Here is a 16,234-nt window from a genome sequence, read left to right as displayed (position 1 = left end):
CATAGAGAAAGTGATCTAAGTTTTCAGTAAGGGCAAATCACACAGTCTGCGGGCTTTGTATTAATGTACTAAAACATCCATGACAGACTGCAGGAGGAAATCTTTCATGGAGGAAGCTTACAGGAATTAAGCTATGTTTGCACATGAGAGCAGTGAAGACAACATATATCACAACCAGCATGTGTTATTGAGAGGGACACACTCACATGAGAACATTCTTCAACTAGGAGCAGTTTGCAAACTGCATACTAAGGGGTCTGAACATAGGAATGAAGATTGTAAAAACTTATTGCAACTTTTTTACATAATATAACCACTAACAAATGCAAAAATATTTTTGTTCCATGTCAAATGTATCCATAGCTTTTAAGAAACATGTACCATTTGCCAACTGTACATGTGAAGGAGGGTATCATTTGGCACCAATATAAGAGAAGCAATTATGAGATTCTTTATTCCAACAGGTTGGCATGCTGGGCAAGCCAAATGTTCACACACTCTTGCTCAATTTCTATGTGGTGTCATAAACCAGGCACCATCTGTGTCTAATGTACAAGACTCGACTTTTATTAATAGAGACATTTTAACTGATGTGTAGTGGATATGCTACACTCATATAAAGGAATGGGGACATATATAGATTTAGCTTTCCTTGGCACATTGAATGCATTGGGAAAGTCTTCTCACATTTTGTAATGTTGTGACCTTGTGTCATAAAAAAAAAAAAATGCTAACTTATTGAAAAGGATAAACTAAAATATTGCATTAACATACATTTTCAGACCCTTTCCTCAGTACTCACAATCTCCAGTGTTCTATGTGATGCTACCAGATTTACATACTGGGATTTCATGATTTTCTATTGTTGTCTGAAGATCCTTTCAAACTAAGTTAGGTTGCATGGGATTATTGGTGGTAGCCATTTTCAGGTCTCTCCAGAGATGTTCAATTGGGTTCAAATTAGGACTCAGGCTGGACCACTCAAGGACATTCACAGAATTGTCCATATGCCACTGCTGTGGTGCCTTGGCAATGCACTTGTGTCTTGGCAATGTACTGCCTACAAGACATGGCCCCAGTCTGAGGTCCAGTGTACCCTGGATCAGATTTTCATGAAGAATATCTCTGTACTATAACTTCATTCATCTTTTCCTTAACTTTGACCAGTCTTCCTGTCCCAGTTGCTGAAAAACACTCCCATAGCATGATGCTGCCACAACTATGGATGAGCAAATCAAATCTGACGAATCCGAATTCATTACGAATTTCAGGAAAAATTCAATTTGTAACAAATGGGAATATTGGCGCGATTCTATTTCGCGAATCACTTAATTAAACTCTGTTTAGTGTGGTCCAGGCTCCAGGGCATCTAAAATGGTGGATCCACATGTGAGGACATGGGGCAAGGAATCCTGGGAAGGTGGGAAAAAGGATAGGCGGAATTACCCTGAATCACATGCAGCATGCAGCCAGTCACCCCAGTGATGTCACAGTGATGCCCTATATAATCGGCAACCATATTGCGGCCAGTCACTTCAGCATTTCATTGCAGAGAGATAGTTAGGGACAGACAGCGATGTGTGTTGCACAGAAAAACTTTTTTCCAGCAGCGATTGACCTCCTAGTAACATCAGCGTTCTATTGCACAGAGGGACAGAGAGCAATGTGTGTTGCACAGAAAAGCATTCTTACTGCAGTGATTCACTTCCCAGTCACTACAGCGTTCTATTACAGAGAGGGATAGAGAGCAGTGTGTTGCACAGTGTGTTGCACAGAACAGCAGCGATTAAGTTCAAGCACAAATCCTGTCTAGAAGCACAGAGAGAGAGTGCAATTTTGAGTGTAGTACACAGCGACTGTGTGCTGCAGCACTGGTGTGTACTGCTGGTGTTGTACACAAATACTTTTTTTTAGGTGTACTGGAGCGCATTGTCCTCCCCTCATAAGTACTGCATACCCCATACATACATCTAAGTGGTGTACTTTTTGCTTCTTGTTAAAGTCTCAAGGGCCTAGATACTGTGAAAGGCCAGCCAAAAGTACACACCGGCTGGTGTTTAAGACAAATACTTTTTACAGCATACTGTAGCGCATTGTCCTCCCCTCATAAGTGTATACCACATACGTACATCTAAGTGATGTAGTATTTTGTTCCTGTTAAAGTCTCGAGGGCCTAGATACTATCAAAAGCCAGGCAAAATCACACACACTGGCTGGTGTTGTATACAAATACTTTTTTCAGCATACTGTAGCGCATTGTCCTCCTCTCATAAGTGCATACCCCATACGTACATCTAAGTTATGTAGTATTTTGTTCCTGTTAAAGTCTCGAGGGCCTAGATACTATGAAAAGCCAGGCAAAAGCACACACCGGCTGGTGTTGTACACAAATACTTTTTAAAGCATACTGTAGTGCATTGTCCTCCCCTCATAAGTGCATACCAGATACGTATATCTAAGTGATGTAGTATTTTTTTTCTGTTTAAGTCTCAAGGGCCTAGATACTGTGAAAGGCCAGCCAAAAGTACACACCTGCTGGTGTTGTAGACAAACACTGTTTTAAGTGTACTGGAGCACATTGTCCTCAGAGTTCCCCTCACTCAGGTTTATGGAACGGACTGTTGCAGAACTTAACCTGTCCCCTTTTAAATCCACCGTTGATGACATTGTCACATATAATACTGTTGGGTCTATAACATTCTGATATATTGATTGCTATATCTATACTCATACTTTGCTAAAATGCTATATGCTATTGTTAAATATTGCAGAATAACTTTTCTTTCCTTATTTCAAAACATTTCAGCTGGCTCTTTGCCCGTAATCAAGACCAGAACCTTGAAATGGAGACTATGGAGACAAGAAGTCTAAACATTGGGCTTTGTGGAAAGATGCAGAAATCTCAAGCTAGAGGGCTTGCAACATAAATGACTTATGCTACGCCACGCTCAAATGACCAATCAGCATATAGAATGATGCATAGTTTTACCCTTTACCCTTCCCCTTTTTGTCAGATTGTAAAAAACTAATGTGATTTCTGGATAATAAGCAGAACTCCATGGAGTCCGTACCAAGGAGGGAACTCATACCAACCTGGCCTGGTGTGAATTTTCTTACGTCGACACTCGGAAAATAGTACAGCGGTAGTCACTCACAGATTAAGGCCACACATTAACCCATCCTTAACAACACCACCTCTTTTTTTATGGTACTTTTATAACAGATTTTAGTGTTTTTTGAAGTTTTTGTTTTTTGCACTTGTATGTTCTGTAATTAGGGCTGCAGCTCTGATGAGGCGAGTGAGGCGATCGCCTCAGGTGTGCTGTTGCAAGGGGGCGCAAAGGGGGACCAGCACACATTATACTGAGACATTGATTCCCAACCTGGTTGCCAGGACACTCTAGGAAATATTGCGCTAACATTTTTTGATTATTCTGCCCAGGCCTGCGCACCTGTGAGTCACAGGCATGCAGGCCAGGCAGGAGGGAAGTCTGTGTGCAGTGCAGGGACGGGTAATGCTGCAGCTCATATCCTCGTGTATCCTCCATCTCCTGTGTAGCAGCTCTGGACTCTGGATTCTCCCTGGTCTCTCAGCAGAATCACACCCCTCTGTCATCCCTGTACACCCCACAGTTACCCCATACACCTCTACACCCATCTGTCACCCCTGTCTCACATGTACACCCCTCTGTCACTGTGGGGGGAAATGCAGGAGGCATTGCGTGTGCTTGTGGGGGGAAGGCTGGAGGCATTTGAGTGAGGCTGGAAACATTAGGGGAGATTTATCAAAACCTGTGCAAAGGAAAAGTTGCCCATAGCAACCAATCAGATTTCTTATTTCATTTTGCAAAGGCCTTGTTAAAAAGGAAATAAGCAAGCTGATTGGTTGCTATGGGCAACTTTTTCTCTGCACAGGTTTTGATAAATTGTGCGTTGTAGGAAGGCTGGCGGTATTGTGCTTGGAGGAGGCTGGAGTCATTTGTAAGGTAAATGGGAAGATAATGCTGAAAAAGCGCAGAGCCTAATACTACTATGTTTGTGTAGCAGGTTCCATGATGTCCTGTGCCAAATGGAGCAAAAATAGCTAGCTACAGCTCTGTCTGTAATGTGCATGTAACAATGTTTAGCACTTATCTGATCGCCTTGTATTTTTCTGCTTGGAAAAAGGACCTCTAGACAGGCGCTCCTCCATAATAAACATAGATTCAAATTTAAAGCAAAATGGTGGAAATGTATTAGTATTAAAATGCAACGCACATATAGTTTCCAGCCCGAACTGGGCTCTTCGTCAGGCAATGGCTGGAAACGCTATTTGTGCATTGCATTTAAATACTAATACATTTCCCGCATTTTGCTTGAAATTTGGATCTATATTTATTCTGGAGAAGTGCCTGTCTAGAAGTTACTTTTCCCAGCGGTGTTGCTGCATGTTCACCCATCGTTGCAATAAAGCATAGATTGGTAGAGTGCTGCATGGTTGACCTGAAAGTTCCTTCCATCTACACACAGGATTTTTGGAGCTCAGCCAGCATTACCATTGGGTTCTTGGTTAAATCTCTTACCAAGGCCTTTTTCCACCCGGCTACTCTGTTTGATGGTCTGGTCTTCTGTTTTATACCTTTCCTCAGATATGTGTACACACACAATCCTGTCTTTGAGCTCTGTAGGCAGTTCTTTTCTGCTTGGTTGTTGCTCTGATATGCATTGTCAGTAGTGAGTCTTTATATAGGCAAAACTGTGTCTTTCCAAATCCTGTCCAGTCAGCGGAATTTACCACAGGTGACTCCAATCAAGGTGTAGAAACATCTCACAGATAATCAAGAGAAGTAAGAGGCCCCCCAAGCTCAATTTTAAAGGGGTACTCCAGCGCTTAGACATCTTATCCCCTATCCAAAAAATGAGGGATAAGATGCTTGATCGCGGGGGTCCCGCCACTGGAGTAAGCGCCGGAGTACCCCTTTAAGTGTTCATGCTAAATTTTTGTTTTCCCTTTTTCAATAAATTAGCAAAAAGTCTGTTTTAACGTTCTCATTATGGGGCATTGAGAGAAAATTGATTGGACAAAAACTGTAGTAAAAGGCCTAAACATAATAAAATGTAAAAAAAAGGGTCTTAAGACTTTACGAATGCAATGTAGATCATGTAGTGTTGTGAATTGTGCTTGATCTTTACATGGGAACTCATTTTTTTCATTTGTCTTTATCGTTGATTTATTCTAAAGCTGTCTTTTCATAAAGAAGTACCCAGTTGTTTTGCTGATAGCATGTACATTCATTATCACTAGTTCTACAGGGCCATCTGTTTTATTCCAGCACAGGTACATCCATGTGTTTTATTACTGTACTTGGGTCATGTAAAAAGCATTCAGGCCGCTAGAAAGTTACATGGCTTTATGTGTTTGGAAGTGGTCTGTTCTGGGTCAGCTGATTCCCTGCCTGTTGGCAGCATTCTGTACCTGTATGTAATGATAGTTTTATGTATGGCCATCTATGATTTTTAGCTATATCATGAGGCCTTTGAAGATTTTTCCCACAAACAACACTTATCACTTTCAGTATCCGCAGGACCCCAATTTTTGTGATGACCTGGGGTCTCAGCAATGGGGAATTTTATTTTTTACATTGTAGATTCATAATGAACACTTGAGTGCTATAAAGGAACACTTATTGAATTGAGCCATTAAAAGGTAAAGAAGCAAAATAGCCTCCTTTTTCCTAGCTGACAGATTTGCACACTATTCCAATTCTTTTAATGAGCTTTATAAGAGAGCCAACTGGAATGGTTTACCAGATGTCTTAAGGGAGTTTTCAGAGGTACTGAGCACTTATTTTCCTTTGCTTTGGGGTCCAACTCATTTCAAACAATTATATTTGGTTTCGGTCAGGTGATTATGGAGACCATGTTATCTGACACAGCACTCCATCACTCTCTTTCTTGAAGGTATGTTTCGGGTCATAGTCCTGTTGAAAAACAACTTATAGTCTCAAACACATTGGGGAGATTTATTAAATTGCCCAGTTGCCCATAGCAACCAATTAGATGGCCTCTTTCATTTTTAACAAGTTCTGAAAAATGAAAGAAGCAATCTGATTGGCTGCTATGGGCAACTGAGCAGCTTTTCCTGCACTGGTTTTGATAAATCACCCCCATTGTGCAGGCAACTTGTTAACTGAAAACCATTCTATGTGACTACCCCATAAAGCTGATCTAAAGCAAGCCAAGTGTATACAACAATGTCATGAAAGTAATGAAGAATAGAACAAAAAATAAAACATACCTTCCCAGATTTATTAATCAGCTAAAACCAAATATGTTTGGCGTTGCCAATAGCAACCAATCATAGCTCAGTTTTTTTAAATTAATTAGTGTGATTGGTTGCTATGGGAAAAAAAGGAAAACAACAAATTAGAGGTAGATAGTCTTTTGTTTAAAAGCAGCACCATAATGGATTGTTCATAGGGGGTGGGGTGCAAATTACTAAATGGTCTTGTACCGCGTTTCTCCGAAAATAAGCCCAGGTCTTATATTAATTTTAGTCCCAAAAACACACTAGGGCTTATTTTCAGGGTAGGGCTTATTTATTTATGGGGAGCTGCAGAAGTGTGGAGGAGGGTGGGCTGTGGGAGAATGGGGTAATAAAATAACGGAGGTCCCAGCACTCACCGATGCAAGCAAATGGTATTTATTGTATATCCTAGTCACAGGACGCGTTTCGGCACTTAGCCTTCCTCTGCTGTCAACTGGTTCGCTCGCAGGTGCCAGTTATATGCACGAGGAGGCGCCCTAAAATGACGTCACTTCCACTGGCCGGCACGCTGGGAGTGACGTCACATAGTCATAGTAACATGTCAACAAGGCATCAAAATTTAAACACAAAGCGTTACATGTACAGTGTCATGCAACAGTGTAATTCATGCGTAGTAACAAGAAGAACAAGAAGAAGCAGTGCGCCTCTTCCCCTCAGGAGCCACAGCGGGGAAAGAAACATCAGGTAATGTAACTGTTCACTGCTGGACGGACGCGGTGCACGGTCCCCTGCAGGGGGGAGTTGGCGCAGCTAACTGTCCGAGGACGTAATAACAATACGCCTATGGCGGTAAGGTATTGTGACCCCAAGAGCCGCTCACGTCTGGCAGTGGACAGTGGCGCAATAAAGACCTGTCATTTGAGGGGGGACCGTGGCCGCGCATCCAGCCGAAGCTGGTCACCCACTGAGTGACAGTCAGGGAGGACCCACCAGAGCCTATTTGCTCATGGGACCTGGCAGCACAAAGTAATAGTGGTATGATCCCATATCTGAGAAAAGGAGAATTCAACAGTGCAAGGTAGGTATAATGTCAGACAGATGGCTAGTAATAGCAGCATAGCGTCCATATAGGATCCATATGTCATCCTAAAATAAAAAATCCAACAATCAACTGGTGGTCACAGGGGAAAAAAATTATAAGTAATTACGAGGTGACATTTGTGGCACAGTCACCAAGTTACATTGTAGCAAACAATATGGTCTAACTGAAGACCAAGTTATATACTGAGAAGGCACACGAATTTGAACATAGAAAACATACCCATCAGCCGAGGGGATAGACTAAGCCAACCCACCTCCCCGATTGACAGGATCAGACCGAGCTTGTGATAGCTAAAAGAAAAAGATCAGAGGTCAGTGGGGAATTCACAGTAAGCTGGTTATTTCATATTCCCTATTGAGCCCTCTTGGCTCTAAAGTTTGCAGGGTGTGAATCCAAAAAGCTTCCCTAAATAATAGACGTTTCTTTATGTCACCCCCTCTTTTAGGTAAAGTGACCTGCTCGATTACCTGGAATTTTAGTTGGGAGATGGAGTGACTTTTTTCTTTGAAATGGAATGGGACAGGTAACAGGTAATTACCACAGCGAATGGTGGATTTGTGTTTATTGATTCTATCCCTAATTGTCTGCATGGTTTCCCCTATGTACAGTAGTCCGCACGGGCATTTGATCGCATAGATCACGTTTTTGCTTAGACATGTGTGATATCCCTTAATTGTATATGTTTTGCCCGTGTGGGGGTGAGAAATTTTATCACCCTTTAACACGTTGCTACATTGGGAGCATTGAAGACAGGGGAAGGTACCATTGTGCCTAGATGTAAAGAATCTCTGTGTAGATATGCATTCATCTTGTTTGGGTAGGGCCCGTATCAGGCTGTTGGATAAGTTCGGTGCTCTTTTGTTACAAATCAGTGGTATTAAAGGGAACTCAGGGATGTTGGGATATGCCTCCTGCAGTATGTGCCAATGTTTGCGTAAGATGTTGTCTATTTTGGGTGTGTCAGGGTCACTAACGATACACTGTACTCTCTTGAATTGGGATTTGGGAATCGCCTTTTTGATGCTATGTGGATGCGCACTGCTGAAGTGTAAAAGACTATTCCTGTCTGTTGTTTTCTGATACAGGTCTGTAGTGATGTTACCCAATGTGTCTCTTTGGACTAGAGTGTTCAAGAAGGGGATGGATTCCTGGCTGAGTGAGAGGGTAAATTGTAACTCTTCCCATATTGAATTGAGATAGGTCAAGAAGGACATGATGGTGTCACATGGCCCCTCCCATATGCAAAAAATATCATCAATATATCTACGCCATATCTTGGCGTGATGTTGAAAAGCCGAATGGTTGTAAACAAAGAATTCTTCAAAGAAGGCCATATAGGCATTTGCATATGGGGGGGCCACGTTTACGCCCATCGCCGAGCCACATATCTGTAGATAGAATTTTTCCTTGAACATGAAGTAATTGTCATATAGTACAATTTTAAGTAATGAGATAAAAAAGTCCTTTTGGATGTCATTGTATGTACTTTTTTGTAATAACCATTCTACCGCTCTGATACCTTTTTCATGTGCTATTGAAGTATAGAGACTGACTATGTCAATTGTGACTAACCAGGTGTTGTCGGAAGTGTCAGTGATATTGTTAAGAATGGAAAGAAATTCAGATGTATCCAGCAGGAAGGATTTTGTTTGTCTAACCAAAGGTGTAAGGGTTTTCTCCAGGGTAATGGACAAGGGATTGAGAGCAGAGTTTATAGATGCCACGATGGGGCGCCCCGGAGGGTTAGTTAATGTCTTGTGAATTTTTGGTAGGATATATATCACAGGTGTGATAGGGAACTGTTTAATCAGAAAGGTCCCCAGTTTGGCATCTATGGTTCCGGCTTCCACAAAGTGTGTGGTGAGGTCAAGGATTTCTTTTTGTATTTTGGGCAAGGGATTACTCGGAAGAAGCTTGTACGTGGAGCTGTCAGAGAGCTGGCGCAGAATCTCTTTATCATAGGCTTGGGTATCCATGATAACAATGGAGCCCCCTTTGTCAGCCGGTTTTATGGTGAGGTCGCCATCACTCATCAGTTCCTGTAAAGCTTTCCTCTCTTCCCTAGATATATTGTTCCTGGCCTCCAATGTGTCTGACATATGTCTAGTAGTCATATTCTCAACCTCTTGCTGGACTAGTTGGATAAATGTTTCAGTAGGATGGTATGTGTGCGGGGGATTGTATCTGCTCTTATTTCTAAGGCCGAACTGCTGAAGTGTCAGTGTCTCACTCCCCTGACTTGGTGGTGTATCAGGGATGGGATTACTGGAAAAGTGTGTTTTTAGTCTCACATTGCGGTACAGTCTATGTAAAGCCAGATCTAATTGGAATGTGTTAAATTTACCTATCGGGCAGAAGGATAAGCCCCTCTGGAGTAGGTTGAGCTGTGTGGAACTGAGGGGTTTGGATGAGATGTTAATGACAATGGATTTATCCCTTCCTGAGCTCGGGTCTGTACTTGGGAGCCTCGTGTGTCTGTGGTGGCGGCCTGCCCTCCTCGTTTTTTGGGGGGTCTGCGCCCTCCCCGGGTCTTGGGAAAAGGGTAGCGTGCTTGTTGACCGCCTGATTGGTCGCTGCTGGAGCCGGAGGAATGGTATCCACCACCGTATCTCCCCAATGGGCGGGCATTTCCTTGTGAGTCTTGCCATCTGTAGACCGTTTTGTTTAGGTAGTCCTCTGTGTCCCTGAGGAACTTCTGACGTTTAGTAGCTTCAATGTCCTTTCTGTAGGTCTCAAGTTGTTGGTCTAGATTGTCCTTCAGGGTTTTAAAGTCCCCCTTGCCCAGACAGTCCTTTAGTTGTAGTTCCACACCCTCGATCTTAAGCATCAGGGTTATGATGTCCAATGAGCACTTGTTAATTATTCTTTCAAAATCTTTACAATAGGTAGGATCATCCACAAAAAGAGTAGTCCTCTAGGGATCCTGCTCTGTCTGTGATACTCAGTCAGTGTCGCAGCATGTAGTTCATACGACAATAGTTTACGTGATTCTTTTTCGAAGTCACGTTTAATGAACTCACTTGGAGGAATCTGTAAAAATTCTGTGCTGATCGTCGGTTGAGCAAAAATCCGGGCAGTCTCCTCCGTGTTGAAGGATAACGTAGTGGACATCTGGCTTGCGATTCAGGTGCACGTACAAAATAAGTCAATAGTAGAGCAATGGTCGGCACTATCTGAAAAGTGGTGGTGCACGAGGAAAAGAGTATTGTAAAATAATAACGGAGGTCCCAGCACTCACCGATGCAAGCAAATGATATTTATTGTATATCCTAATCACAGGACGCGTTTCAGCACTTAGCCTTCCTCTGCTGTCAACTGGTTCGCTCGCAGGCGCCAGTTATATGCACGAGGAGGCGCCCTAAAATGACGTCACTTCCACTGGCCGGCACGCCGGGAGTGACGTCACGTAGTCATAGTAACATGTCAACAAGGCATCAAAATGTAAACACAAAGCGTTACATGTACAGTGTCATGCAACAGTGTAAATTATGCGTAGTAACAAGAAGAACAAGAAGAAGCAGTGCGCCTCTTCCCCTCAGGAGCCACAGCGGGGAAAGAAACATCAGGTAATGTAACTGTTCACTGCTGGACGGACGCGGTGCACGGTCCCCTGCAGGGGGGAGTTGGCGCAGCTAACTGTCCGAGGACGTAATAACAATACACCTATGGCGGTAAGGTACTGTGATCCCAAGAGCCGCTCACGTCTGGCAGTGGACAGTGGCGCAATAAAGACCTGTCATTTGAGGGGGGAGCGTGGCCGCGCATCCAGCCGAAGCTGGTCACCCACTGAGTGACAGTCAGGGAGGACCCACCAGAGCCTATTTGCTCATGGGACCTGGTAGCACAAAGTAATAGTGGTATGATCCCATATCTGAGAAAAGGAGAATTCAACAGTGCAAGGTAGGTATAATGTCAGACAGATGGCTAGTAATAGCAGCATAGCGTCCATATAGCATCCATATGTCATCCTAGAATAAAAAATCCAACATAGGCGTATTGTTATTACGTCCTCGGACAGTTAGCTGCGCCAACTCCCCCCTGCAGGGGGAGCGCGCACCGCGTCCGTCCAGCAGTGAACAGTTACATTACCTGATGTTTCTTTCCCCGCTGTGGCTCCTGAGGGGAAGAGGCGCACTGCTTCTTCTTGTTCTTCTTGTTACTACGCATGAATTACACTGTTGCATGACACTGTACATGTAACGCTTTGTGTTTACATTTTGATGCCTTGTTGACATGTTACTATGACTACGTGACGTCACTCCCGGCGTGCCGGCCAGTGGAAGTGACGTCATTTTAGGGCGCCTCCTCGTGCATATAACTGGCGCCTGCGAGCGAACCAGTTGACAGCAGAGGAAGGCTAAGTGCCGAAACGCATCCTGTGACTAGGATATACAATAAATACCATTTGCTTGCATCGGTGAGTGCTGGGACCTCCGTTATTATTTTACAATACTCTTTTCCTCGTGCACCACCACTTTTCAGATAGTGCCGACCATTGCTCTACTAGTGGGAGAATGGGGGGCTGTAGCAGTGTGGAGGATGGGGGCTGTAGCAGTGTAGAGGATGGGGGGGCTGTAGCAGTGTGGAGGATGGGGGCTGTAGCAGTGTGGAGGATGGCTGGCTGTGGGAGGATGGGGGGCTGTAGCAGTGTGGAGGATGCCGCACCCACCCCCCATCTTCCACACTGCTACAGCCCCCCATCCTCCCACAGACCCCCATCCTCCACACTGCTACAGCCCCCCATCCTCCACACTGCTACAGCCCCCCCATCCTCCACACTGCTACAGCCCCCCATTCTCCACACTGCTACAGCCCCCCATCCCCCATCCATGGTTGCTATGGGAAAAAAGGAAAACAACAAATTACAGGTAGATAGTCTTTTGTTTAAAAGCAGCACCATAATGGATTGTTCATAGGGGGTGGGGTGCAAATTACTAAATGGTCTTGTACCGTGTTTCTCCGAAAATAAGCCCGGGTCTTATATTAATTTTAGTCCCAAAAAACACACTAGGGCTTATTTTCAGGGTAGGGCTTATTTATTTATGGGGAGCTGCAGGAGTGTGGAGGATGGGGGGCTGTGGGAGAATGGGGGGCTGTAGCAGTGTGGAGGATGGGGGCTGTAGCAGTGTGGAGGATGGGCGGGCTGTAGCAGTGTGGAGGATGGGGGCTGTAGCAGTGTGGAGGATGGGGGGCTGTGGGAGGATGGGGGGCTGTAGCAGTGTGGGGGATGCAGCACCCCCCCATCTTCCACACTGCTACAGCCCCCCATCCTCCCACAGCCCCCCATCCTCCACACTGCTACAACCCCCCCATCCTCCACACTGCTACAGCCCCCCCATCCTCCACACTGCTACAGCCCCCCCATCCTCCACACTGCTACAGCCCCCCCCATCCTCCACACTACTACAGCCCCTCATCCTCCACACTACTACAGCCCCCATCCTCCACACTGCTACAGCCCCCCATCCTCCCCTTCCCCCGTCATCCTCCACACTCTTACAGTGCCCCCCACCCCTCTGCCATAATAAACTACCGTACCTTACACCTTCATACCGTACGAAAGCTGCAGCTCTCGGCGGCGGCGGGACCTCCTTCTGTTGCTTAGCAGCCGGGGGCAGGGACACGTCTGTGACGTCTGCGTGCATATGTGGCGAAGTTTTAAAGTGACAGCATTCCTGCCCCGGCTGCTAAGCAACAGAAGGAGGTCCCGCTGCAGCTTCCGTACGGTATGAAGGTGTAAGATAGATAGATTGATATGGGGCCAGCCAAAGGAGGGCGGAGGGGGGTGGCTCGGGGGAGGGGGCCAACGGCTCTGCGGCATTACTGGCGGCCACGATCCGGATCTGGACCGCGGTCCGCCAGTTGATTACCCCTGGCCTAGGTCAGGGCTTATATTGCAGCCCACCCTGCTAGGGCTTACTTTTGGGGTAGGGTTTATTTTCTGGGAAACACGCTGGTTTACTTTTACACTATTGTAAATCAGTAAAAATCTATATACATGAATAATATAAACACTAATAAAGAAGAAACAAATAAACTGATTTAATCTTTTGCTGTGGCTTGTAAACCGACAGCGGGATGAAGTTGATATAGTAAATTTACTCACTGAACCCAAGTCCTCTTAGCCTAGGTTTCCAGACAGGTTTTTTTCTGACATTTTGGGGATATTTGCCACTGTAGTTTTTGAGCCAAAGACATTAGTGGATTCAAAAGGAATAGGAGAATATAAAGGAAGGATTTATACTTCTCCTTCCGACTGGATCCACTTCTGAGTTTGGCTCAAAAACTGCAGAGGCAGATTTCCAAAAAAAAGCCAGAAAAAACCTGTGTGGAAATCTAGCCTTACACTAAGATATGGACCGATAACATGTGATTAAAGAATAATAGCTTCACAAATACTTGCAGACTAAAAAGTGGCTTCATCAAATGTGGCATTTATGATCAAGAGCAGAAGCATCAGTAACATCTTTTCAACCAGCTACAGACTCAAACAATAACCGAGAGGATGACCAATTGTATTTGACCAACTTATGCACAATGTATACTGTTTGAAGACTGGTTTCGTTTGGCCTGTATGGGATAGATATGCATTTAATCACTTAGTGATCTCATCATGATTTTGCCCATCATGAAAAAAAAGACAATACGACAATCTACAACACATTGACAACTTGGAGAAGATCTCCTGCTCACTGAGCAAGTACTCTCTGGGGTAGAGGTGGGAGACGGAGGTGCATGACAGTCAGGCAGCTAGCTGGGTTACAGTTAGAAATAGGCATAGAGGGAAAAGTGTCAGGGAGGCTAGTCCCAATCTGGCACACCCCAACAAGTTTGCTGGGTTGGCAGATAAGGGGGATGCCATTTCAGAGCTATCAGTACTGCAGCAGGACTCTCTGACAGCCAGGGTGGTGCCTGCTCCAGTAAGGAGGGAGGGAGGAGTGCAGGGTAGGCCAGACAGGTACTGGCAGTTGGGAACTCAGTTATTAGGGGGGACAGACAGGGCGATCTGTCAAAAAGACCGGGATCGACGAACAGTGTGTTGTCTTCCTGGCACTCGAGTTCGGCACATCGCGGATCGAGTTGACAGGTTGCTGGGTGGGGCTGGAGAGGTCCCAGCAGTCATGGTACACATTGGCACCAATGACAAAGTAAGAGGTAGGTGAAGTGTCCTTAAAAATAATTTCAGGAACTTAAGTCGCAAGCTTAAGGCAAGGACCTGCAAGGTAAAGTATTACCTGTACCACTAGCCACACCAGAGAGGCAGCGGGAGATTAGGGAGGCAAACAAGTGGCTCAGAAGCTGGTGCAGGAAGGAGAGGTTTGGGTTAATGGAGAACTTGGCTGACTTTGCTGTCTACCATAGGGACGGGCTGCACCTCAATGGGGAAAGTGCAGCTGTGCTTGGGAAGAAGATGGTTAGAAGGGTGGAGGAGTGTTTAAATTAGGGACTGGGGGAGGGAGGGAACCTACAACGTAGAGGGGGAAGATAGTGTAGATAGAGAGGGGGGACTTATTAATGTACTTGGGGGTGGAGCGGACGGAGGGCTTAGAATAGTTAATAGGGATAGGATTCATAGGAAGAAAAAACATACACCTTTGAATTGAATGTTGACTAATGCCAGAAGTCTGTCCAATTATACAAATAAGCTGGAGTGGTTGATGTCTGAGGAAAATTATGACATAGTGGGTATAACAGAGACTTGATTGAACGATAGCTGTGACTGGGCGGTCAACATACAGGGTTATAGTCTATTCAGGAAGGATTGGACAAAACGGAAAGGGGGATGAGTTTGTCTTTATGGGAAATCAAGTCTGAAGGCCGCAATGCGGGAGGATATATGGGAGCAAAATGATAATGTGGAGTCATTATGGGTAGAAATATATGGAGATAAAAAAAAAATTCTGATAGTGGTTTGCTATAAGCCACCAAACATATGGAAGAGCAAGAAGATCAATTACTGAGGCAAATAAACAAGGCAGCAAATCAGGACTTTAACTATCCTGATATAAACTGGGAGACTGAGACCTGTGAATCTCATAAAGGAAACAGGTTTCTGACTATAGCTAAAGACAATTATCTGTCCCAAATGGTGCAGGGCCTGACCAGAGTGGGCACCATACTTGACTTAATATTAACCAACAGACCTGAGTAACTAATGTGCAGGTGGAAGGACACCTAGGAAATAGTGATCATAACATAATACGTTATAACTTGTTCTTCATTAAGGGAATCTCTCGAGGGGCCACAAAAACAATGGACTTTAGGAAGGCAAAGTTTGATCAACTCAACCCTTAACAATATAAAATGGGATAATGTCCTTAAAAACAAAAATACTGACACTAAATGGGAGAATTTTAAAAATATCTTAAATTCTCACTGTAAGAGGTACATACCTTATGGGAATAAAATGGTCAGAAATAAAAGAAAACTAATATGGATGAATAAAAATGTTAAGGGGGCAATAAACAACAAAAATAAAGCATTAACCCCTTAACGACGCAGGACATAAATGTACGTCCTGGTGAGGGGGTACTTAACGCACCAGGAAGTACATTTACGTCCTATACATAACCACGAGCATCGGAGCAATGCTCAGGTCATGCGCAGCAGGTCCCGGCTGCTGATAGCAGCCACGGACCCACCGGTAATGGCGGACATCCGTGATCGCGCGGATGTCTGCTATTAACCCCTCAGATGCCGTGATCAATAGCGATCCAATCATCCAGAATGGCAGGCGGAGGTCCCCTCACCTACTGCCTTCCACGGGTCTTCTGCTCTGGTCTGAGATCGAGCAGACCAGAGCAGAAGATGACCGATACCACTGATCAGTGCTATGGCTTATGCATAGCACTAAACAGTATTAGCAATCGAATGATTAGCAATCC

Source organism: Hyla sarda, chromosome 2 (genome assembly GCF_029499605.1).
Source record: "Hyla sarda isolate aHylSar1 chromosome 2, aHylSar1.hap1, whole genome shotgun sequence".
Classification (NCBI taxonomy): domain Eukaryota; kingdom Metazoa; phylum Chordata; class Amphibia; order Anura; family Hylidae; genus Hyla; species Hyla sarda.
This window is presented reverse-complemented; position numbering follows the sequence as displayed.